General features: G+C 38.5%; 1 long non-coding RNA gene across 1 annotated transcript; it reads left to right on the top strand.

Annotated features, from left to right (window-relative positions):
- Nucleotides 1-40: 40 nt before the first annotated feature.
- On the top strand, nt 41-14,409 carry LOC147365735 (uncharacterized). The gene is made up of 3 exons (XR_015132694.1): nt 41-147; nt 1,025-1,125; nt 13,747-14,409. It is a non-coding gene; the product is annotated as an uncharacterized LOC147365735 (long non-coding RNA).
- Nucleotides 14,410-24,954: the final 10,545 nt, after the last annotated feature.

Genomic DNA, 24,954 nt, shown 5'->3' with positions numbered 1-24,954 from the left:
AACCCACTTCCGGCGCAGAGCCCACCCCGCCCCTCCGCCTGCGTCACTTCCTTCGCGGCCTGGAAGGGGAGGGCATTTTGCTGGGTTCCGCACCCGCGGCCCTGAATTTCTAGCCTGTGTCGTTCCTCGATAGCTCTTCTAATTCAGGTGGCAAAAAGCGTCTTGTTTTTCCACTTTCGCATCTTTTTTTCCCCCACTTATGTTCTCAATTTACTCCTGAAGCCCACTTATTTCTACTCATTTGGGTGCTTCCAATTCTATCACTGTTTGCGGTTGTAACATGTTAATGACTTGTCCTGTTAAGATGTTACAAGAAGTTTGCACATTTAAAATGTGTAAATTAGTTAGATAAAACTTACTAATAACAACGCAAACATGTTATTGATTTTATTGAATGTCACGAGCTGTCGAGGAGACATTTATCACCCAATAAGCTATAAACATCTTTTAAATTATTTTGACCTACAAAAAAGGTAAAGTGAAAAACGTTATAACCGTGAACTTTCCTGTCTTCAAGAAATAACATTTCAAACCATTGCTCCCGACTGCATCGCTCCTCATCCTCCACCAAAAGATGGTCATAATGAATGAATGTGAGAGACGAACCAGCAGTCTGTGCTACAATGTCTTCAATTTACTGATTTGCAAATTGCTCTTCAAAGTGGTTTTAACCACTGTAAACTTTCTCCAGCAGTGAGAATTGTGTGTCACATTTTTATCAGCACTGGGGTTTCTCACACTCTTAACTAATAAAAGAGAACTGAAATGTCTCATTATACTATCAATTGGCATTTCCCTGATAACTAGTAAGGTTGAGAACTTGTTATTGACCATTGGGGCATCCTCTTCTGAATAAAATGCCTTTTCAAGTATTTTGCCCATTTATCAATTGGGTTATCTATCTATTCTTTATTGATTTGTAGACGGTTTTAATGTATTTTTGGATACAAATTCTTTGTTATGTGTGGATCAGTTATATTCCCCAATCTGGACTTCCTTTTTCTTTTTGTGGTATCCTTTGAAGATTTGGCAACCCACTCCAGTATTCCTGCCTGGAAAATGCCATGGACAGAGGAGCCTGGCGGGCTATAGTCCATGGAGTTTCAAAGAGTCGAACACGACTGAGTGAGTAACACTTTTTGATGACACCTTTTAACATGTTTTAACGGAGAAGGCAATGGCACCCCACTCCAGTGCTCTAGCCTGGAAAATCCCACGGACGGAGGAGCCTGGTGGGCTTTAGTCCATGGGGTATCGAAGAGTCGGACACGACTGAGCAACTTCACTTTCACTTTTCACTTTGATGCATTGGAGAAGGAAATGGCACCCCACTCCAGTACTCCTGCCTAGAAAATCCCATGGGTGGAGGAGCCTGGTGGGCTGCAGTCCATGGGGTCACGAAGAGTCAGACACGACTGAGCGACTTCACTTCACTTCACTTAACATGTTTTAAAATTTCTTATAGTCAAATTTAACTTGATCCTAAAGTTACAGGATTTTGTTGTTTAGAACTCCTCAGGAGTATCAAGATTTTAAAGACATTTTCCTCCGTATATTTTCTTCTAGTTTTGAAGTTTTGCTCTTAAATGCTTAGGTTTTTAATCCACGTAAAGAACTGATTTTTGTGTATGGTAGGATGTAAAATCCAATCAATGATATGATGGTAAACTGGCTCTCTGGGGGAAAAATAGTCCTGATACATAGCATTTGCAGATTTCTAGTATAACTACTCCCACTATGGCAATTCCCATCTATCAGTGTTTTAAGAAGACATTTGTGAAATTCCTGACCATTCAGGAGTGGTTTGATCTAGTGCCAACATACCACCAAGTCCGACTGTATTCGAGTTTTTCTTATAGATAACCAATTGTCCTAGTATAAATAAGAGAATAATAATCCTTTCTCTCTCATCTGTAATACCATTGCTGTCATATATCAATTCCCATACCCATATTTCTGAACTTTATGGATTGGGTTGTCAATACATAGTTTACTGACACATGGATTTAATTATAGTTGTCTCTCTAATAAATAGTTTTAATTATGGTTGCTTTAAAATCTTGATATCTGGAAGTTTTCTATACTTTATTCTTCATACTTGTTTGGCTGTTCTTGATCCTTTTCTTTTCTCTACATATTTTAGTCATGTTTTAAAGTTCGGATGATAAATTATATAGTCTCAGTAGTCATAAGAGTGCTGGTGGTGGTTGTTCAATCGCTTAACTGTGTCCGGCTCTTTGCAACCCTGTGGACCCCATTAAAGTTGGATGTGTAATGAATTTGATTATAAGTTTCTTAGTGGTTAGAGAGTTTCTCAATGAGACATTATTTGCATTCTAGATTGGACAGTATTTTATTATGTAAGATTAAACTTTGTGAGACTGATTTGTTAGTATTATTAACCCCCACTTACTGTGAGAATTATCCCCTACTCCTAATTATTTTGATACCCTCTAAGTGAAGAGGAACTAAAAAGCCTCTTGATGAAAGTGAAAGAGGAGAGTGAAAAAGTTGGCTTAAAGCTCAACATTCAGAAAACAGATCATGGCATCTGGTCCCATCATTTCATGGGAAATAGATGGGGAAACAGTAGAAACAGTGTCAGACTTTATTTTTCGGGGCTACAAAAAATCACTGCAGATGGTGACTGCAGCCATGAAATTAAAAGACGCTTACTCCTTGGAAGGAAAGTTATAACCAACCTAGATAGCATATTCAAAAGCAGAGATGGTACTTTGCCAACAAAGGTCCGTTTAGTCAAGTCTATAGTTTTTCCAGTGGTCATGTATGGATGTGAGAGTTGGACTGTGAAGAAAGCTGAGCACCGAAGAATTGATGATTTTGAACTGTGGTGTTGGAGAAGACTCTTAAGAGCCCCTTGGACTGCAAGGAGATCCAACCAGTTCATCCTAAGGGAGATGAGTCCTGGGTGTTCATTGGAAGGACTGATGGTGAAGGTGAAACTCCAATACTTTGGCCACCTCATGTGAAGAGCTGACTTATTGGAAAAGACTCTGATTCTGGGAGAGATTGGGGGCAGGAGGAGAAGGGGACGACAGAGGATGAGATGGCTGGATGGCATCACCGACTCGATGGACATGAGTCTGAGTGAACTCCGGGAGTTGGTGATGGACAGGGAGGCCTGGCGTGCTGCGATTCATGGGGTCGCAAAGAGTCGGACATGACTGAGCGACTGATCTGATAACCCACGGAAGGTCAAGGCTGTGCAGCAGCAGACTGAGCAACTGAACTGAACTGAAGGAACAATATATCCATTGGTTGTAAATCAATAGTAAGGTAGATAATTATTTACTATAAAATAATAATTATAATTATTATTGTAAGGTAAATTATTAGCTATAAAATAATAATTATAATTATTATTATAAGGTAAATAATTAACAAATTGTCTACTTGCTGACTGTATGCTATATATATGCTAAGTCACTTCAGTGGTATCTGATTCTGTGCGACCCCCATAGACGGAAGCCCACCAGGCTCCCCCATCCCTTGGATTCTCCAGGCAAGAACACTGGAGTGGGTTGCCATTTACTTCTCCAGTGCGTGTGAGTGAAAAGTGAAAGGGAAGTCGCTCAGTCGTGTCCGACTCTTAGCGACCCCATGGACTGCAGCCTACCAGGCTCCACCGTCCATGGGATTTTCCACTTGCTGACGGTGAGACTTAAAAAGATGGCTTTTTAAGATTTGTATTCAAACACAATCCAATACATGTTTTAAATACAAACCAGCAATTCAGGAGGAGCAGTTTCTCCAGGCTACTTTTTATAGCACGTCAAAGTCATAATGCCAAAGCACAAATAAATTAGGAGTTTTAAAAGATGCTAATTGCTTAGTTCTCTTATGGTGTGACCTGATTCAGGAGTCGAATTTAAAATACCTCTAATGGGCAGTTTTCAAAAATATTAGAATAATAATTTTTTGAGATGGTAATAGGTAGCCACCCTCAGAAAGATTTCAAGTAAGTTTGGGTGATACTGCTCACTATATTCTTGTGATTAATGTTGCACGTTAACACTGGAAACTTATTTGACTTTTAAAAACCTTTTTTTCCCCCCCATGAAACATGTGTTAATATCTCTCATGAAGGATGAACTGCCTAGACTCCTGGCCATCCTCCTAAAATATAATTTTCCATAATTGAGCTTTTTGATCATTAGATCAAAAGACTAGATCTTTCTGAGCACTAGAGAGCTCAAGGTTATATTCTTTGCCAAGAATGTGAGCAGGCTCTATGTTGCCAATTAAGGACAAGATATAAATTTTGGCATTAAAACAAATGGAATTGAAAATTAATAGTCTCCTGGGGAAATTCAGGAGTAAGAACAAGACACAGGTCAGAACAAACATGGACAAGAAGTGGGCTGAGAGAATTCTGGAATACGACAGTCAGGGTTAAGGTTTTCCTCAGGAAACATTCTGGGTTCATTGTCATATATGGATGAACAAAGAATCAAAGCTCCCAAGTAGAGGATGATTGTGATCATTCTAACCTGAGAAAAATGGAGAACAGGGTTACCAAGGTTATCCTGGTAATAGTAAAAGTCTCAATAATACATTAATAAAAATCAACTTAGGCCAATGTAATACCCAGGATGAACTGGGCACAAAATTTACCCTAATGTAACCAAATAAGTAAGTTACTCTGAAATCTAGACCTACTGACTATCAGTCATTAAGTATTATGAGAATATCTACCCAAGCAATAACTTTGCTTTCAGAATGTACCTTCATGGGAATAAAACAATATCTTCAGTGTAAAGGAAAATACTTAGTTTTATGTTTTCTGTGGCAATCTATGCCTAGTTTCAAGTCAGAATAGGATCAAAATACATCTTTGCTCTTTAACATTCTGGAAATTTACTATCTGATATGTAAGGAGACCAATATTATCCCTAATTCTCAGATTATGTTAAAATACAAGTTTAAGAAAAACAAGACTAGGCCATGCTTCAGATTAAATTCATAGGGCATAGTCCATGACTGATTTTTCTTCTCCAGAATAAGTGTAAATAATGATGTGCCTGCGTGCTAAGTCACTTCAGTGATGTCTGACTCTTTACAACCCTGTGGATTATAGCCTGCCAGACTCCTCTGCCCATGGATTTCCCAGGCAAGAATACTGGAGTGGGTTACCATGCCCTCCTCCAGGGGATCTTCCCAACTCAGGGATCAAACCCATATCTCTTAAGTTTCCTGCATTGGCGGGTGGGTTCTTTACCACCAGTGCCACCTGGTGAATAATGACAGATCTTTTTAAAAATTAGTTACAGATGCCTTATAATTACACACTACTCTTTCTTGAGGGTTCATTATTACAACGACATGGAACTGACATTCTGGGTTTCCTGGCATTGTACCTTTGGGAACTACCCTGCACCAACTCCTGGGCTGCTGCAGTTCTTGATCCCTGAAAATTAGCACTGTTGAAACTCTTAAGAGGTTGAGATTTTCCCTTTCTTACTATCTCTGCAAAACATAGACTGTGAAGAAATTGGTTTAGTATCTCATTCAGGGACTGGCAATTTTAGGAAGCATATGGAATGTACAGAGTTCCAGTTGCAGATTATCAGGAATGACCTAAAGGACAATTTCCACTGTTATCTTGGCTGGTTGCTGCTGCCACGGTCCACTCTATATTTTTTAGTGTCATCCACAGATAAGTCTTCCCCCACTACTTGTTGCTGGAGATGGCCACGTCCAGAAACCAGCACTCTATAGCCTTCTACCCTCTCCTGTAATTCCTCATCTATACCCATAAGGAAATAGTATGGTATCTTGCACATCACTTTAAAAGTTCCCAGTTTAACCTGGAATTAGTGTCCCTCTGCCAAGGTTAACTGAAGTCAGACTTACCTTTGGTCCCAAGGCTTTCCTGCCTTTGTACATATTCCTGCATAAACTTTAAAGATAATTTCTTAATGGGCTATAGCTATGGAACACTGTGAAAATAGATTTTTAAAGGAAAATAATCGGGTTATATTTCACTGTAAATTATGGATTATGCTGTTTAGTTCCCCTGTCCTCAGTAGACCAACACTGAAACTATTGATGGCTAAAACACCTTGGGCACTTGAAATAAATTGTCTTAAAGGATGAGTAAAATTTTACATCTAGAAGGAGAGGAAAGGCTTATAAAGTATTTTATGCTTGTAATTCTAAACGTAAACAGGTTTAAATATTTTACCATATGTTCTATAAAAATAAGCCAGAAATAGATTAGGACATAATAACCAATAGGGGTCAGCATAAACTTAGAATTGTAAGAGACTATATCCTGATTAAAGATATGGTTTTATTAGTGATTTTGATATTTAAAATGATAATAGTAATAATAATATTAAAGGCACACTCCCCTATATTATTAACTTACTACTAAAAAATATAAATGAACAATTTTCTTTCCACACAGATTTTCTTTTTTTTTCCTTCCCCAAATCTAAGCCAGTAATTTTCACAGAAAGTCAGATATATTTAAACCAGTGAAGCAGATGACTACACAAATATAATATTTATTTCAAATAGAACATATGTACATTTAAAGACAAAGAGCAAATATTCTCCATCAAAATAATGAAGTAGGTAGAGAATGAAATGTTTCTAATGTTTAAAATGTTGTTTTATAAACATTGGGAATGATTCCTTGATGAAATGCTAATGGCACTTCTAAAACATTCACCATCTCAAGAACCCTTAGCCGAAATATGTTTAAGATTTACTGATATCACATAGAAGTTGATCAAATATAATGTTACATATAATGAAAATATATTAAAATATTAAAATCAAGCATTCATGTACCAAAAATGTAACTTACTATGCTATACAAAAAAGCTAACTATTTCTGTTTAAGCATTTATCAGATTTTTGAATCTGTATTAAATATATTATTAAGGTAATGTCCAAATCAGTGCTTTGCAATAGGAATATAAGGCACATCTATAATTTAAAATTTTCTAATAGCCACATTAAAAAGAAAAAACACAGATAAAATTAATTTAGTTCAACCCAATAGACTGGGCTTCCCTGGTGGCTCAGAGGGTAAAGAATCCGCCTGCAATGCAGGAGACCCAGGTTCAATTCTGGGGTTGGGAGGATCACCTGGAGAAGAAACTGTCCAGCCACTCAAGTATCCTTGCTGGGAGAATCCCATGGACAGAAGAGCCTGGTGGGCTACAGTCCATGGGGTCACAAAGAGTTGGACACGACTGAGCAACTACCACTTTCACTTTCAATATATCCAAAATATTACCATTTCAACATGACATTAAAAGAAAAACTATTAATAATATGTTTTATATTATTTTTCATAAGTCTTCTAAATCTGATTTATAACATACCCTTACTGCACATCTCAATTCAAATCAGCCACGTAACAAGTTCACTAGCTCCTCTACTGGACACTGCATATCTAAAGCTGAGAGAGAAAACTGAGGCAGTTATTCAGGTGATCCAGTCGAAGCTAAACAAACAAACCAACATACTTTTCTTTGCATTAATTATTTAGATATTTCAAGATAAAGTGGTTTTAAGCTTCTGTATTTACTTCAGGTGTTGAATCTGTTTCATCTAACTGATATTTTGTATAAAAATCAAATCTGTTAGAAAGAAGGGTAAATGTTAAATTCTTTCAAGTATTTTGGCTATCATACTGCTAATCTTTTTTTTAATTGTTTTGCATGGAGTGTTTCCCTGAGCTGTGTGTGCTAAGTCACTTCAGTCATGTCTGACTCTTTGCAATCCACTGCACTGTAGCCAGCTAAGTTCCTCTGTCCATGGAATTTTCCAGGCAAGAATACCAGAGTGGGTTGCCATTTCCTCCTCCAGGGAGAATGTTTCCTTAGCAATTCTTTTTTTTTTTATAATTTTATTTATCTATTTATTTTTGATGCTGGCTCTTCGTTGCTGCGAGAGCTTTTCTCTAGTTGTGGAGAGCAGGGGCAGCCCTCTAGTAGCCTGTGGTGCACAGGCTTCTCACTGTGGTGGCTTCTCTCTGTGTGCAAAGGCTCTAAGTCGCTCAGACTTCAGTATTTGCAGCGCAAGGCTCTAGGGTGCAAGCTCAATAGTTGTGACACATGGGCTTAGTTGCTACAAGGTATATGGGATCTTCCTGGATCAGGGATCAAAACCAAGTCTCCTGCATTGACAGGGGGATTCTTTACCACTGAGCCACTGGAAAGACCTAATATTGCTATTTTCAGTTCAGTCACTCAGTCGTGTCCGACTCTTTGTGACCCCATGGGCTGCAGCACAGGCCTCCATGGACAGGCCTCCCTGTCCACCACCAACTCCTGGAGCTTAGGCAAACTCATGTCCATCGAGTCAGTCATGCCATTCAACCATCTCATCCTCTGTCATCCCCTTTTCCTCCTGCCTTCAATCTTCCCCAGCATCAGGGTCTTTTCCAGTGACTCAGTTCTTCGCATGAGGTGGCCAAAGTATTGGAGTTTCAGCTTCAACATCAGTCCTTCCAATGAATATTCAGGACTGATTTCCTTTAGGATAGACTGGTTGGATCTCCTTACAGTCCAAGGGACTCTCAATGTCTTCTCCAACCCAACATTTCAAAAGCATCAATTCTTCGGCACTCAGCTTTCCTTACAGTCCAACTCTCACATCCATAGATGACTACTGGAAAAACCATTGCTTTGACTAGATGGACCTTTGTTGGCAAAGTAATGTCTCTGCTTTTTAATATGCTGTCTAGGTTGGTCATAGCTTTTCTTCCAAGGAGCAAGTGTTTTTGAATTTCATGGTTACAGTCACCATCTACAGTGATTTTGGAGCCCCAAAAAATAAAGTCTGTCACTGTTTCCACTGTTTCCCCATCTATTTGCCACTAAGTGATGGGACCAGATGCCATGATCTTAGTTTTCTGAATGTTGAGTTTTAAGCCAACTTTTTCACTCTCCTCTTTCACTTTCATCAAGAGGCTCTTTAGTTCTTTGCTTTCTGTCATAAAGGTGGTGTCATCTGCATATCTGAGGTTATTGATATTTCTCCCAGCAATCTTGATTCCAGCTTGTGCTTCATCCAGCCCAACATTTCGCATGATGTACTCTGCATATAAGTTAAATAAGCAAGGTAACAATACATAGTCTTGATGTACTCCTTTACCGACTTGGAACCAGTCCGTTGTTCCAACTGTTGCTTCTTGACCTGCATACAGATTTCTCAAGAGGCAGGGCAGGTGGTCTGGTATTCCCATCTCTTTAACAATTTTCCACAGTTTGTTTTGATTCACATAGTCAAAGGCTTTTAGTCAATAAAGCAGAAGTAGATGTTTCTCTGGAACTCTCTTGCTTTTTCTGTGATCCAACAGATGTTGGCAATTTGATCTCTGGTTCCTCTACCTTTTCTAAATCCAGGTTGAACATCTGGAAGATTGCTATTTTATTTGTATGAAATTCACCATATTTGATTTTCAAGTATTCCAAATATTCCATAATTCTGTTTTGACCAACTTAACATCTGACTTTCTATGGCCTTAGCTTTCTCCCCTCCAGAGTTAATTGTAACCATAGGGTGCTCCCAGGAGGTCCTTGACATTTTAAGCAGCTTGATTTCAAGTTATCCCAGACAGCGCTTGTTGATTCTCACCCCAGCTCTCTGCACCTCACTCCACTACCTGTGTTCTCTGTTACCCCATGTAATACTTTTGCAAATTCTTATATAAAGCTGATCTTTTTCTTAACTTTTTATTTTATATTGGAGTATAGTTGATTAAAAAGCTGACCTCTTCTTGTTCTCTTTATGCTGAATGATCAAGGACTTTGGGTACATTATTTCCTCATAGTCTTTACTCTCTCGAAGATTTGCTTTAACTTCAGAAATGATTAGAAGTGTGAACACCCTTCAGCACTTTCCTGCCAAGTTGTACCCAACCAAGTAACTCACTGGTAAGGTCTTAATTTCTTCATAAAGTATCCTCGCATTTCCTAGTATCAAGGTCTTCGTATATGGAACCCATCCTGCATTACCTGCAAAAATCCAAGGTTTAGCTATTGGTAGCATTGAGCTGTGTCGTTTGTTCTATTGTTTCCTTCAAACTTTCCCAAACTTGTTTCTGGTATAGCTTGACGTCGCTTCCACCAGCTCTGCCATATTGCTCATAGATCTTTCTTTCTCCAGAAACAGCCCTATCTACTTTAAAGATCTGGTGTCAGAGGAAGCTAAGTATATGAGTCAACCAGAAGCCATCTTCCATTGACATCTCTCAAAGGGAATTTCTTGCCTCAATTGGCCTGTCTTACTTATACCGTGTAGTAGAGTTCAGTCTTTCTTGGGATCATCTAAGGGGCTGATCTAGAGGGTAATCCTTTAAGGGGCTATTGGGCTGAGATCAGAGCTCTCTCCACCTAGTTTCTCTGCCAGTACCCTTACTATAAATGCTGTATGCATTTACCTTTCCCAGCAGTACTCATCCAGCTGTATATTAAAGGGTACTTACTCCTTTCTCTATGGTATGCTTTCATCAGGCATATGATCAGATAGCAGTTTCAAATGGTAGTCTTTGGTAAGAGAGAAACATTAACAGAATCAGTTAACACAGTATTAATAAAACATGAAAATTATACTCTAAGTACCTCTTACAAATGGAATCTAAAAGATTGGATCTTCATACAGAAAAACCTTAGATTGAATGACAGTTGAGGAAAATGTTTTAAAGACATGCTTAAACCTGAAGTAAGGCTGCTAGAGCTTAAACGCTAGCTTCATTTCCAAATTAGCTGCCAATCTTACCTATTTCGAGTCCAGTAACTCTACTAGGATATGTCTTTGTATTGAACACTCTGAGTCAAGTTTCCCTGAAGTATAGGGAACACTTTCTTGAATAAATTTAAAGCTTTTTTAAAGAGGAAAATTGTCTTGAATTGTATCTTTAATTATTTTAATTATTTTTTTATTGAAACATCAATTATTTACATATTGGCTCTCTTTTGCCTATCTTTCATACATATTATCTTCTTTTGTATCCTTTTGAACTCTTTTCAGTTGACCCTTGAACAATGCAAGGGTTAATTTGTGCAAAACTTATAGTTGGTCTTCCATATGTGCTGTTCCTCCACATTCATAGATTCTTCTATTGATGGAATATGTAGTACTCTATATTTACCGTTGAAAAGTATCTGCATATAATTCAACCTGCACAGTTCAAACCTGTGTTGTCCAAGGGTCAACTGTATTTCTATTTTATTTTGTTCGGTTTCTTTCACTTAGCGTCTGAACTCTGCTAATTCACAATTCTTCTTTTCCCACTGTTTCCTTATCTCTTCACTAGGTTCTTAAGTTTATTTTCACTTACTCTAATGCTTCATAGGAGTTGATTTGCTTGTTTAAGGTCATGACTAACTATTTTTATTTGCTTACCATATTGTTTTTTCTGGTTCCTGATCATCATCTGACACTTGCTTTTCTTATTTCTTTTCTCATTATTCTTTATAATATCTTCTATAGATCCTATTCTCATACTATTTAAATTTCTCATCTTTAAATGATGAGTTTTCTCTTAGACTTGGTAATTAAAGGACATTCATGTGGAGAAATATCCAGGACCATGTTCTATCTATCTGAAAGTTTTCTTTTGACCTAGTAATTTTTTTTTGGCAGGTAACGGGAGATGTCATTTTTATTTCATTTTTCCTTAGCCAGGGAAATTGTTCCCCTTTCTTACCACTCCACCTAAGTTTCTATTCTTTAATATTTTCTCTTTCTTCTGCTACGATAGATTTCTTCCTTCCTAAATGAATACTTCAGTTAATTCTACCTCTGCTTTTTGAACCCAAATTAGGCCCAAAAAAGCATTGTAACCTACTAATTGTAGTTGCCTACTAATAGTTTTAACAATTGTAAATAAAGAATTTAGGTGAAAACATAAATTCTCCAAGTGCGCTCTCTCTCATTGAGAAGTAGATTTTGCTGGTTCTTTTGGGAACCTACAACCAAGGCAAACCCTCTTGCTTTCCTCATAAATGTACTCTTGTTGTGTTGTTCAGTCGCTAAATTATGTCTGATCTATGTGACCCCATGGACTGCAGCACGCCAGGTTCCCCTGTTTTCCACTGTCTCCCAGAGTTTGCTCAAACTAAATCCATTGTGTCGATGACGCCATCCAACCATCCCATCCTCTGTCACTCCCTTCTCCTGCCCTCAATCTTTCCCAGCATTAGGGTCTTTTCCAATGAATCGGCTCTTTGCATCCGGTGGCCAAAGTACTGGAGTTTCACCTTCAGCATCAATCCTTCCAATGAATATTCAAGGTTGATTTTCTTTATGATTGGTTTGATCTCCTTGCAGTCCAAGGGACTCTCAAGACTTTTCTCCAGCACCACAATTCAGTAGCATCAATTCTTCAGTGCTCAGCCTTCTTTATGGCTCAACTCTCACATCCATACATGACTACTGGAAAAATCATATCTTTGACCATATGGATCTTTGTCAGCAAAGTGATGTCTCTGCTTTTTTAATGTGCTTTCTAGGCTTGTCATAGCTTTTCTTCCAAGGAACAAGCTTTTAATTTTGTTACTGCAGTCACTGTCCACAGTGATTCCAGAGACCAAGAAAATGAAATCTGTCACTGTTTCCCGTTTTTCCCCATCTATTTGTCATGAAGTGAGGGATCTGGATGCCATGATCTTAGTTTTTTGAATGTTGACTTTTAAGCCTGCTTTTTTACTCTCTTCTTTCATCCTCATCAAGAGGTTCTGTAGTTCCTCTTCACTTTCTACCACTAGGGTGGTATCATCTACATATCTGAGGTTATTGTTATTTCTCCCTGCAGTCTTGATTCCAGCTTGTAACTCATCCACCCTGGCGTTTTGCATGATGTACTCTGTGTATAAGTTAAATAAACAGGGTGACAATATACAGCCTTGACGAACTGCTTTCTCAATTTTGAACCAGCCCGTTGTTCCATGTCCAGGTCTAACTGTTGCTTCTTGTCCTGCATACAGGTTTCTCAGGAGACAGATAAGGTGGTCTGATATTCCCATCTCTTTAAGAATTGTCCACAGTTTGTTGTGATTCACACAGTTAAAGGCATTGCCATAGAAAAAGCAAGGGAAATGCACTCATTTCATTTCTAATAATTTATGTCAGCCTTTCCTCCAGTTTCATCTAGGATTTAACTCTTCTTTGATTGGCTAAAAATGAGATTATATAATTTTTTCTTTCTACTCATTCTGTTTGGATGACTTACAGGAATAAAATGGGGGAAATGTCAACTTCTATTTCTGCCTTGCAACTGGAAGCCCAACACTGTAACTTGCACTTCATTTTATGTTTCAATCACTTCATGCTGTTTGGAGTTGACCCAGGATGCCATGGACTTCCTTATCTTCTTGTCTTTGCTCATGTATATGTTCCCAGCACCATTCCCATAAATGCCTGTATCTAGCTGGTACCAATTCATCCTCTAAAACTCACTTTAGGTGCATCTCCTGTGTGAAATTTCCCTGACAACCTTCCTATCTTTGCTTGACTGATTCCTAATATTCAATATGATGAGTGCCTTTACCCCATTGCATTGTTTGTCTGTGGTATTTTATTAACCTCCCAGACCATTCTAAGCTTCTTGAAGACAGTGACTATGTCTCAGAATTTTTGTATCATCAGGCTAGAAACCCTTTGATAGGCAATCAAATAAAGGTAATTGAATAAATAAGTAAATGCATTATTTACAAGACCTTTTAGAACTAACACCCAAAAAAGATGTCCTTTTCATTATAGGGGACTGGAATTTAAAAGTAGGAAGTCAAGAAACACCTGGAAAAATAGGCAAATTTGGCCTTGGAGTACAGAATGAAGCAGGGCAAAGGCTAATAGAGTTTTGCCAAGAGAATGCACTGGTCATAGCAAACACCCTCTTCCAACAACACAAGAGAAGTCTCTGCACATGGACATGACCAGATGGCCAACACCGAAATCAGACTGATTATATTCTTTGCAGCCAAAGATGGAGAAGCTCTATACAGTCAGCACAAAGAAGACCGGGAGCTGACTGTGGCTCAGATCATCAACTCCTTATTGCCAAATTCAGACATAAATAGAAGAAAGTGGTGAACACCACTAGACCATTCATGTATGACCTAAATCAAATCCCTTACAACTATACAATGTAAGTGAGAAATAGATTTAAGGAATAGATCTGATAAATAGAGTGCCTGATGAACTATGGACAGAGGTTTGTGACATTGTACAGGAGACAGGGATCAAGATCACCCCCAAGAAAAAGAAATGCAAAAAAGCAAAATGGCTGTCTGAGGAGGCCTTACAAATAGCTGTGAACAGAACAGAAGCGAAAAGCAAAGGAGAAAAGGAAAGATATAAACATCTGAATGCAGAGTTCCAAAGGATAGCAAGGAGAGATAAGAAAGTCTTCCTCAGTGATCAGTGCAAAGAAAAAGAGGAAAACAATAGAATGGGAAAGACTAGAGATCTCTTCAAGAAAATTAAAGATACCAAGGGAACATTTCATGCAAAGATGGGCTCAATAAAGGACAGAAATGGTATGGACCTAACAGAAGCAGAAGATATCAAGAAGAGGTGGCAAGAATACACAGAACTGTACAGAAAAGATCTTCACAACCTAGATAATCACGATGGTGTGATCACTGACCTAGAGCCAGACATCCTGGAATGTGAAGTCAAGTGGGACTTAGGAAGCATCACTACGAACAAAGCTAATGGAGGTGATGGAATTCCAGTTGAGCTATTTCAAATCCTAAAAGATGATGCTGTGAAAGTGCTGCACTCAATATGCCAGCAAATTTGGAAAACTCAGCAGTGGCCACAGGACTGGAAAAGGTCAATTTTCATTCCAATCCCAAAGAAAGGAAATGTCAAAGAATGTTCAAACTACCGCACAATTGCAGTCATCTCACATGCTAGCAAAGTAATGCTCAAAATTCTCCAAGCCAGGCTTCAGCAATATGTGAACCATGAACTTCCTTATGTTCAAGCTGGATTTTGAAAAGGCAGAGGAACCAGAGATCAAATTGCCAACATCCGCTGGATCATGGAAAAAGCAAGAGAGTTCCAGAAAAACATCTATTTCTGCTTTATTGACCATGCCAAAGCCTTTGACTGTGTGGATCACAATAAACTGTGGAAAATTCTGAAAAAGATGGGAATACCAGGCCACCTGATCTGCCTCTTGAGAAATCTGTATGCAGGTCAGGAATCAATAGTTAGAACTAGACATTGAACAACCGGCTGGTTCCAGATCGGGAAAGGAGGACGTCAAGGCTGTATACTGTCACCCTGCTTATTTAACTTCAATGCAGAGTACATCATGAGAAATGCTGGGCTGGATGAAGCACAAGCTGGAATCAAGATTGCTGGGAGAAATATCAGTAACTTCAGATATGCAGATGATACCACCCTTATGGCAGAAAGTGAAGAAAAACTAAAGAGCCTCTTGATAAAAGTGAAAGAGGAGAGTGAAAAAGTTGCCTTAAAGATCAACATTCAGAAGATGAAGATCATGGCATCTGGTCCCATCACTTGACGACAAATAGGTGGGGAAACAGTGGAAACAGTGGCAGACTATTTTTTGGGCTCCAAGATCACTGCAGATGGTGACTGCAGCCATGAAATTAAAAGACTCTTACTCCTTGGAAAGAAAGTTTTTACCAACCTAGACAGCATACTAAAAAGCAGAGACATGACTTTGCCAACAAAGGTCCATCTGTCAAGGCTATGGTTTGTCCAGTAGTCATGTATGGATATGAGGGTTGGACTATAAAGAAAGCTGAGCACTGAAGAATTGATGCTTTTGAACTGTTTTGTTGGAGAAGACTCCTGAGAGTCCCTTGGACTGCAAGGAGATCCAACCAGTCCATCCTAAAGGAAATCAGTCCTGGGTGTTCATTGTAAGGACTGATGTTGAAGTTGAAACTCCAATACTTTGGCCAGCTGATGTGAAGAGCTGACTCATTTGACAAGATCCTGATGCTAGGAAAGATTGAGGGCAGGAAGAGAAGGGGACAACAGAGGATGAGGTGGTTGGATGGCAACACCGACTCAACGGACATGAGTTTGGGTAGACTCCAGGAGTTAGTAATGGACAGAGAGGTCTGGCATCCTGCGGTCCATGGGGTTGCAGAGTTGGACACAACTGACCGACTGAACTGAACTGAGTGCTATTTCTGTGTTTTACATCCTCATCAGTGACAATTATTGCAATGAATCTTAGTTGACAAGTCTCATTCTGTAATATAAGAAAGACATTCTATTATTCTTTCTTTAATAAATACCTGGAAAAGTCAGCTTTTTAGTAAAACCATAAAGGCAAATATACTTTCATATAATACAGAATCATGTATCTTAATGGTAGTGTTTCACTTTTAACCCCTTGGGAAATGTATCTCTCACATTCAGCAATATAAATTTGATGTATATTTTCCTCAGTTGTGCATGAACAACAGTCTATTGAGTTTGGTTGTTCAACTGTTCCATAAACCTTTTGAAAACAAAAGCTGGCACATAAAAAAGAGTATCATATGATATTTCTTTAAAATAATTTCTTTGCTTTGTTTTGAGAAAAAGATAGTACTACATAGACTGAAGACTGCACTTCATTTACTGTAAAAAGTAAATATAAAAGAACACATTTTATTGTTCAAGGAAATAAAAGATATAATAAAACTAATTACATATATACTTACTGATAGAAATAATCAAAATTATGTTGCATAATAATTACTTATAAAATAAGAAGTTCTAATATGTTTAAAGTTGCCATTTTTTAATCTTCATCCATGTGTGAAAATAGAAGATAAACGTGTTTTATGTAATGTCTGAATAAGTATTGTTGTTGTTGCTGTTCAGTCACTAAGACATGTCTGACTATTTGTGTCCCCATGGATGCAGCATGCCAGGCTCCTCTGTCCTCCATATCTCCCAGAGTTTGTTCAAATTCATGTCCATTGAGTTGGTGATGCTATCTAGCCATCTCATTCTCTGCTCCCATCTTCTTTTGCCTTCAATCTTTACCAGCACCAGAGTGTTTTCCAATGAATTGGCTCCTTGCATCGGGTGGCCAAAGTATTGGAGCTTCAGCTTCAGCAACAGTCCTTCCATTGAATATTCAGGGTTGATTTCCTTTAGAATTGACTGATTTGATCTCCTTGCAGCCCAAGGAACTCTCAAGAGTCTTCTCCAGCCCCATAATTTGAAAGCATCATTTCCTCAGTGCTCAACCTTTTTTATGGACCAACTCTCACAGAAGTCTACCAATATATATGTATGGAATATTTTTCTATATTTTACTCATAGAGGAAGATTGAGTTTTTAATAAAGAAATAGTTAAGGCTTCTGTGACATAAAATTGATACCTTTATTATACTTCTCCAATAACTTCTATGTTATTTATAAACAATACATGCTCTACTGACCTCAAGTAGCCTTGTTTAAGTAAACCACTCTACCTTAAGCTGTTCAACTATCATTTCAGTACGGTGGTAGTTGGAGGTCTCAGTCCATTTCTGAGAGAGACAGAGACAGGGGCAGATATTTCATCAAATTCCTACAGTGAAATAAATGGAAAATGTTAGAAATGGAATATAGCCATCAAGAATACACAGAAGCCACTATGTTTATCATGAAATTCAAGCAATCACTCAAATCTGTAGTAGTGTACACTTCCAGAATTTTCATCAAGGTAAAAGTAAAATCCAAGGAAACTATGAGCATGTGGCAAAACACTTCAATAATAAAATTGCTAATAGGTTGGTATCCTGCTTCATGTATATACATTACTTTGCTTGATCATGAGGAAATCTAATTATGATTAAGAGGCTGTAGAGAAAAGGGAACCCTCTTGCACTGCTGGTGGGAATGTAAACTGATATAGCCACTATGAAGGAAAGTATAGAGATTCCTTAAACCAGGAATAAAACTACCACATGACCTAACAATTCCACTGGTGGGCATATATCCCGAGAAAACCATAATTGAAAAAGGTACATGTGCCCCAGTGTTCACTGCAGCACTACTTACAACAGCTATGACATGGGAATAACCTACATATCCATCAGCAGATGAATGGATAAAGAAGCTGTGGTACATATACAATGGAATACTACTCAGCCATAAAAAGGAATGCATTTGAGTCCGTTCTAATGAGGTGGATGAACCTAGAACCTACTATACGGAGTGTAGTAAGTTAGAAAGAGAAAAACAAATATCATATACTAACACACACATATGGAATTTAGAAAGATGGTATTGATGAGTCTATTTGCAGGGCAGCAATGGAGATGCAGACTCAGAGGACAGACTTGCAGACACAGATGGGGAAGAAGAGGGCAGGACACATGGAGAGAGCAGCATAGAGACATACACATTACCATATGCAGAATAGGTCGCTGGTGGGAATTTGCTGTGTGACTCAGGGAGTTTAAACCGGGCCTTTAAAAACCTAGAGGGGTGGGATACACTTCCCTGGTGACTCAGCTGGTAAAGAATCTCCCTGCAGTGCGGGAGACCTGGGTTCAATCCCTGGGTTGGGAAGATTCCCTGGAGAACGAAACAGCTACCCACTCCAGTATTCTGGCCTGGAGAATTCCATGGACTGTAGAGTCCATGGGATTGCAAAGAGTGGGACATGACTGAGCAATTTTCACATACACAGAGGGGCAGGATGGGGTGGGAGATTGGAGGGAGGTTCAAAAGGGAGGGGAAATATGTATACCTTTGGCCGATTCATGTTGACGTATGACAGAAACCAACACAATATTGTAAAGCAATTATCCTTCAATTAAAAAGAAATAAAATGTCAAAAAAAGAATTCAGCCTCTTGAGCAAACTGCTTAAATAATTTTTCCTCGGTTCCCTTATTTGTGAGAGACAGAAAATTATAGTATTAATATTTACTTTATAGGGCTCTTACGGAGATTAAATGATATAATACATCTAACGTGTGTAGTGGCACACCATAAATGCTCAAGAAGGTTCTGTATTATTTTGCTGTGACAAATTACCACAAACTTATTGGTGTAAAGGCAATAACACAAATTTGTTATCTTATATTTTTAAGGTCAGAAGTCCAAAATAGTTCTCACTGAGCTAAAATCAAGATGGTGGTAGGGCTGTATTCTTTCTGGAATGAATCTATTCCCTTGCCTTTTCTAACCTCTGAAGGTTGTCCATATCCCTTGACGTACAACCTCTCAGCACTTCTAATGCTGCTGTGTTGTCTTAATTATGTCTCTGACTCTTCTGCCACTTCCTTTATTTTATAAAAATTCTTGTGACTACATTGCGCCCAGCTGCATAATCTAGGCTAATTTCCTATTTCCAGATTATAAACTTAATCATACCTAGAAAATTCCCTTTGCCTTATTAGGTACCATACTCATAGTTTCTGGAAATTAGAATGTAACCTTCTTTGGAGGGTCCATTATTCAGCCTATTTAAGTAACGAGTAGTCGTCACCATGTCCCAAACATGATGTGCGTGCATACTAAGTCGCTTCAGCTGCGTCCAACTCTTTGCAACCCTATGGACTGTAGCCCACCAGGCTCCTCTGTTCATGGGATTCTCCAGGCAAGAATACTGGAGTGGGTTGCCATGCCCTCCTCCAGGGGATTTTCTCCACCCAGGGATGGAATGCATGTCTCTGGCACCTCCTGCATTGGCAGGCGGGTTCTTTAACACTAGTGCCACCTGGGAAGCCATGGCTCTAGTGGTAAAGAAACCCAAACGTTATACCCAGCATTTAATCACACAATACCTATGCGGTTTACTGTATTTGCAAAATGAAAACATGCCCTTTACATAGTAGGTATGCTTAAGTAAATGTTTGTTGAACTAATTATTGAATTACAAAGCTAATGAAATTAACTTGACTATTCCTTTTAGTTCTGTTTCCCCGCTTGAATGGTCTACTATAGTATAAATTACATAAAGTTATACATTATTTTTTATATGCTCTGATATTACTCGTCATGCCTCTACATATAATATACATTCAATAAATACAAATGAGTGAATTTAAGAGTGAATTTGAAGACAGGGGGAAATAAGTGAAGGTGGATTTGATGACACTAAGCACTTAATTAGGGTCCCCTTTTGACTTTTCTTAATCCTGAGATGAAAATAGGAGTCTAAACGTTTCTGATGTTTTTCAAAATTATTTTCTTGGAAATAATCTAAGACATCAATATCTGGAAATCATGTTTATTTTTTCCCTGGATTGATTATTATTTTCTGTGAAAACAAATCAAGCAAGTATGTTGACAGTGCTAAATAAAGAGCTATTATTAAATATTATAATGTTAACAAATTTAAAGAAAAGTAATCATGACATTATCTATTTGAGAAAATGTAGTAAGAGTTTTCTTCCCACTTCCTATCCCATCCCCCCAAATTCCAGTAAAAATAGAAGGGCTTTAATGTTCTTGAGAAGGAAGAAATTTTTCTCTACCCTCCAAGGTTTTTGGGGCTGATCTAATAATTAAATTAACATGAGACAGATTAACTGGAGAAAAATCAAACAAAAATTTAATAACATGTACACGTAGGAGAAACCTAGAAAAACTAGGTGACTTGCCAAATGATTGAAACCCTCACCTTAAATACCATCTTCAGTGAAAGACAAAGGAGGATGTTAGGGGAGGTGGTTTGGGACTTCAAAGGGGAGGAAGGCAATTCACTTGGAGATGACAAAGCAAATATTTGGCAAACACATGTTTGCTGTTCCACCCAGAAACTGGGACCTAGAGTCGCCTCTGATCTCGATGTTTCCCCCCACCACTCCTAGTCCACATTCATTGCAGACATCTCAGGTGATAACTCTATTCGCCTAACTGGCCCTCTACCTAAATTCTTTAGACAGTCAGGGGGAAGGGCAAAGTTTCTTCCTGAGTCTTTGGGACCCTGATAATTTCTAGCTAGAAATACTCTGAAAGCGCAAGAGATATTTGAGGGTGGCAAGTTTTGCTCCCCTACAATGAAAAAACCAGTATTAAATTCAATTCCAGCTCACAAATCAAAATTTCATTTTCTATTTTGTTTATCCTCAGTGATATAAAGAGTAGTAAGTGTTGGCACATTATAATAAAATATCTCAACAAAACTTGTCTAATGAATGGGGCCTGAAAACATATGACCTCTCTGTACATAAATGAGTAGAACAAGTGACTGTCTTGGAAACAAAACTTGAAGCTATCATTTATTTTAAAATTTATTTGAGAAACCCAGAAATTTGAGTTGCTACAAATTGTAACATTTAGAAAGCCGGGGATGTGAGATCCCATGAATTTTAACTAAGAAAATCCTTGTAGCCGTGAAGAATTTAAAAATTTTTCCTCTCAGCTTTTAGAAATATTAAGCCAATTTAAAGGTTCACAGCATTCAAACCATCCTCTATTTCAGAAGGTATCAGTCTTGACTCAGAAAATTGGAACTAAAGAGATGTGGTGAAGGAAGCAAGTCTTGAAGAAAGTATGGTTGCTTAATCATACTTTCATGAGATGATTGAAATCATGAGATGCTTTCAAGTTGTCGAAGACAGAGGTAAAAAAAAAAAAAAAAAAAAACCCAAAACTGAACTGAATAGATAGAGGATAATTGTGAATGTAAGTAAATAAAAAGTAAAACACGTCACCTATAGTGTGATTGCAAATAACTCCATCATTATAGGCTCACCTTGTGTGTCAGTTGTTGCTCCCAAAACGCACAATTTTCAAATTGGTATTTACGTACAAATAAGTATAAAAATTTTCTAGTGCATTTACTCCCACTTGCAAAAATGCCTGCAGCCAATGTTAGTTGCATACAGATTGATTTTTGATTCTTTAAGAGCTTTTCATTACTTCCTCAGTAATACCCTTTTCTGTAGGCACTCATTAGGGAACAATGTCATAAATTCTCTTGACTTTCACAGCTTGACCTTTCTTTTGTATTTAAAGTCAGAATGTTGGCTTCATAAAAAGCAGGCATTATAATGCTTGAGAGAGTTGTGTGTGCATTATTTTGCCAACCAAAAAATATAATAGCTTTTATATAAAGCCAATTGTTTTGTCTAAGAAAGTAGAACAGCTATTTCTTTTAAAAATAAATTGTTGAGTCTGTAATATTTATCTTTGACTTAGAATCTCAGTTCCAAGTAGTAGTTTTATTCTATACAGAGTCAAATTTTATCTTGAAATAAAATGGAGTATGGAAGTTAAACATGTTTCCAAGTTCTCCAAAAATAGTGTGTGAACTTATAAAAGCTTCTTGTACGTTTTGAATAATTCCCACGAGAAGAGGGGAAATACGTTATGCAGTCATGTTCATACTTGTCACATGCTGGGTTCCCAAGAAGACTCTGACCTGAGGTTTAGCATGAGGATGTTATGTCTTGGGATCAACACCTGCAGGAAGGAGGAGAAGGAAACGAGAACGGGCAGAGGCCCAACTGCAGCCTCAGCTGACTCCTTAGGAGAGATTTGGATGGAGACTGACCCTTTAGACGTGACTGAGTGGGACTAACATGACCAGACATTTATATCCTGGCATCGATCAGTTGTTGGCATGGGGCTCTAGAAGGGGAATGGGGACAGGAAGGCCAAGGCTTCCTGCAGGGCTTGACAGCTGAAGGTCAGCTTAAGATAGCACCTCCCACAGCTGAGGCAACCAGTCTTTCCTTGAAATTGGTTCACGTTACAGAATCCTGGTGGATATATTCTGAGCATGCGTTCTTCTGGACTCTAGTCTTCATCTGATTTCAAAGCTGTTCATGACTCAGAAATTATTATTGGGAAAATGTACACTGTGTATACCTTAACTATTTTTAATCTAGAAAACTTTGAGCTGAAGTTAAGCTTTGAGCTGAGAACTACTTGGTAAAAGTAAGTATTTTGTTCTTACAGTTGTCAAATTTCCTTTTGCTGTATGTGAGGATTATGAGTCCTGAAAATCCTTTGTCATTTTATTACATCACTGGAAGCGAAGACCCACCAAGTGTGCTTTGTTTACACAGGTATTTCTGAAGCATTTGAAACTTTTATTCAGAGACTTTAAAGCCATTTTTCCCAGTTCCTGAGAAAATGTTGTGTAGAACCAAGAGGGGGCAGCAGAGGGCCACCAGAGCTGTGCACTAGAGGTAACGTCAGAGACTCCTAAATGAGATAAGCCACTCACGAAAGATCATGGGCTGGGACTCCCCTAGTGGTCCAGTGGTTAAGAATCCGCCTGCCAGGGGACACGGGTTCAATCCTTGGTCTGGGGAGATTCCACATGCTGTGGAGGAGCTAAGCCCGTGTGCCACAACTACTGAACCTGTGCTCTGCAGCATAAGTCACTGCAATGAGAAGCCTGCGTACTGCAACTAGAGAGTAGCCCCTGGTGGCCGCATGGAAGAGAATTCTCAACAGGCTTTGAATTCCTAGGTAGCAGAGGCTACGTCATGTCCGTTTTTATATTCAGTATCTAGCACATACTACGGAGAAGGCAGTGGCACCCCACTCCAGTACTCTTGCCTGGAAAATCCCATGGACAGAGGAGCCTGGTAGGCTGTAGTCCAGGGGGTCGCTAAGAGTCGGACCCGACTGAGCGACTTCACTTTCACTTTTCACTTTCCTGCATTGGAGAAGGAAATGGCAACCGACTCCAGTGTTCTTGCCTGGAGAATCCCAGGGACGGGGGAGTCTGGTGGGCTGCCATCGGTGGGTGCGCACAGAGTCGGACACGACTGAAGCGACTTAGCAGCAGCAGCAGGAGCAGGAGCACATACTAGGTGCTCAATGATTATTAATAAAAATGAATTGTAATACTGAGGAAGGGAACAGAAGATTGTTCCTCTGTTTCAACCTTTTTCTATAGATAAGTGTTTTTTTTTTTTTCATCTTCAAATGTTTCTTATAGAAACTTTTATTTATTTTTTTTAAATTTTATTTAATTTTTAAACTTTACATAATTGTATTAGTTTTGCCAAATATCAAAATGAATCCACCACAGGTATACATGTGTTCCCCATCCTGAACCCTCCTCCCTCCTCCCTCCCCATACCATCCCTCTGGGTCGTCCCAGTGCTCTAGCCCCAAGCATCCAGTATCGTGCATCGAACCTGGACTGGCATCTCATTTCATACATGATATTTTACATGTTTCAATGCCATTCTCTCAAATCTTCCCACCCTCTCCCTCTCCTACAGAGTCCATAAGACTGTTCTATACATCACTGTCTCTTTTGCTGTCTCGTACACAGGGTTATTGTTACCATCTTTTTAAATTCCATATATATGTGTTAGTATACTGTATTGGTGTTTTTCCTTCTGGCTAACTTCACTCTGTATAATAGGCTTCAGTTTCATCCACCTCATTAGAACTGATTCAAATGTATTCTTTTTAATGGCTGAGATCTAAACGTAAGACCAGAAACTATTAGGCAAAACACTCTCTGACATACATCACAGCAGGATCCTCTATGACCCACCTCCCAGAATATTGGAAATAAAAGCAAAAATAAACAAATGGGACCTAATTAACCTTAAAAGCTTCTGCACATCAAAGGAAACTATTAGCAAGCTGAAAAGACAGCCTTCAGAATGGGAGAAAATAATAGCAAATGAAGCAACTGACAAACAACTAATCTCAAAAATATACAAGCAACTCCTACAGCTCAACTCCAGAAAAATAAATGACCCAATCAAAAAATGGGCCAAAGAGCTAAATAGACATTTCTCTAAAGAAGACAGACAGATGTCTAACAAACACGTGAAAAGATGCTCAACATCACTCATTATCAGAGAAATGCAAATCAAAACCACTATAGATAAGTTTTTATTTGCAGTATCATTTATTTACGGTATAAGTACTTGTGCACAGTTAGCACAAGAAACAATTTTCTTTGATTCTTTTTGCACATTGCTAGTAATAAATTTCTACACTCTTCAGCTGGGAGTTCACCAAAAAAAAAAAAATTCTGTCTAGGTTTGTCTCTAGAATT

The sequence above is a fragment of the Bos grunniens genome, chromosome 9 (genome assembly GCF_055505025.1).
Source record: "Bos grunniens cultivar Pamir isolate PY7600 chromosome 9, Bosgru_T2T1.0, whole genome shotgun sequence".
Lineage (NCBI taxonomy): Eukaryota > Metazoa > Chordata > Mammalia > Artiodactyla > Bovidae > Bos > Bos grunniens.
Note: the sequence above shows the minus strand (reverse complement) of the source record. Positions and strands in the feature narration are given on the sequence as shown.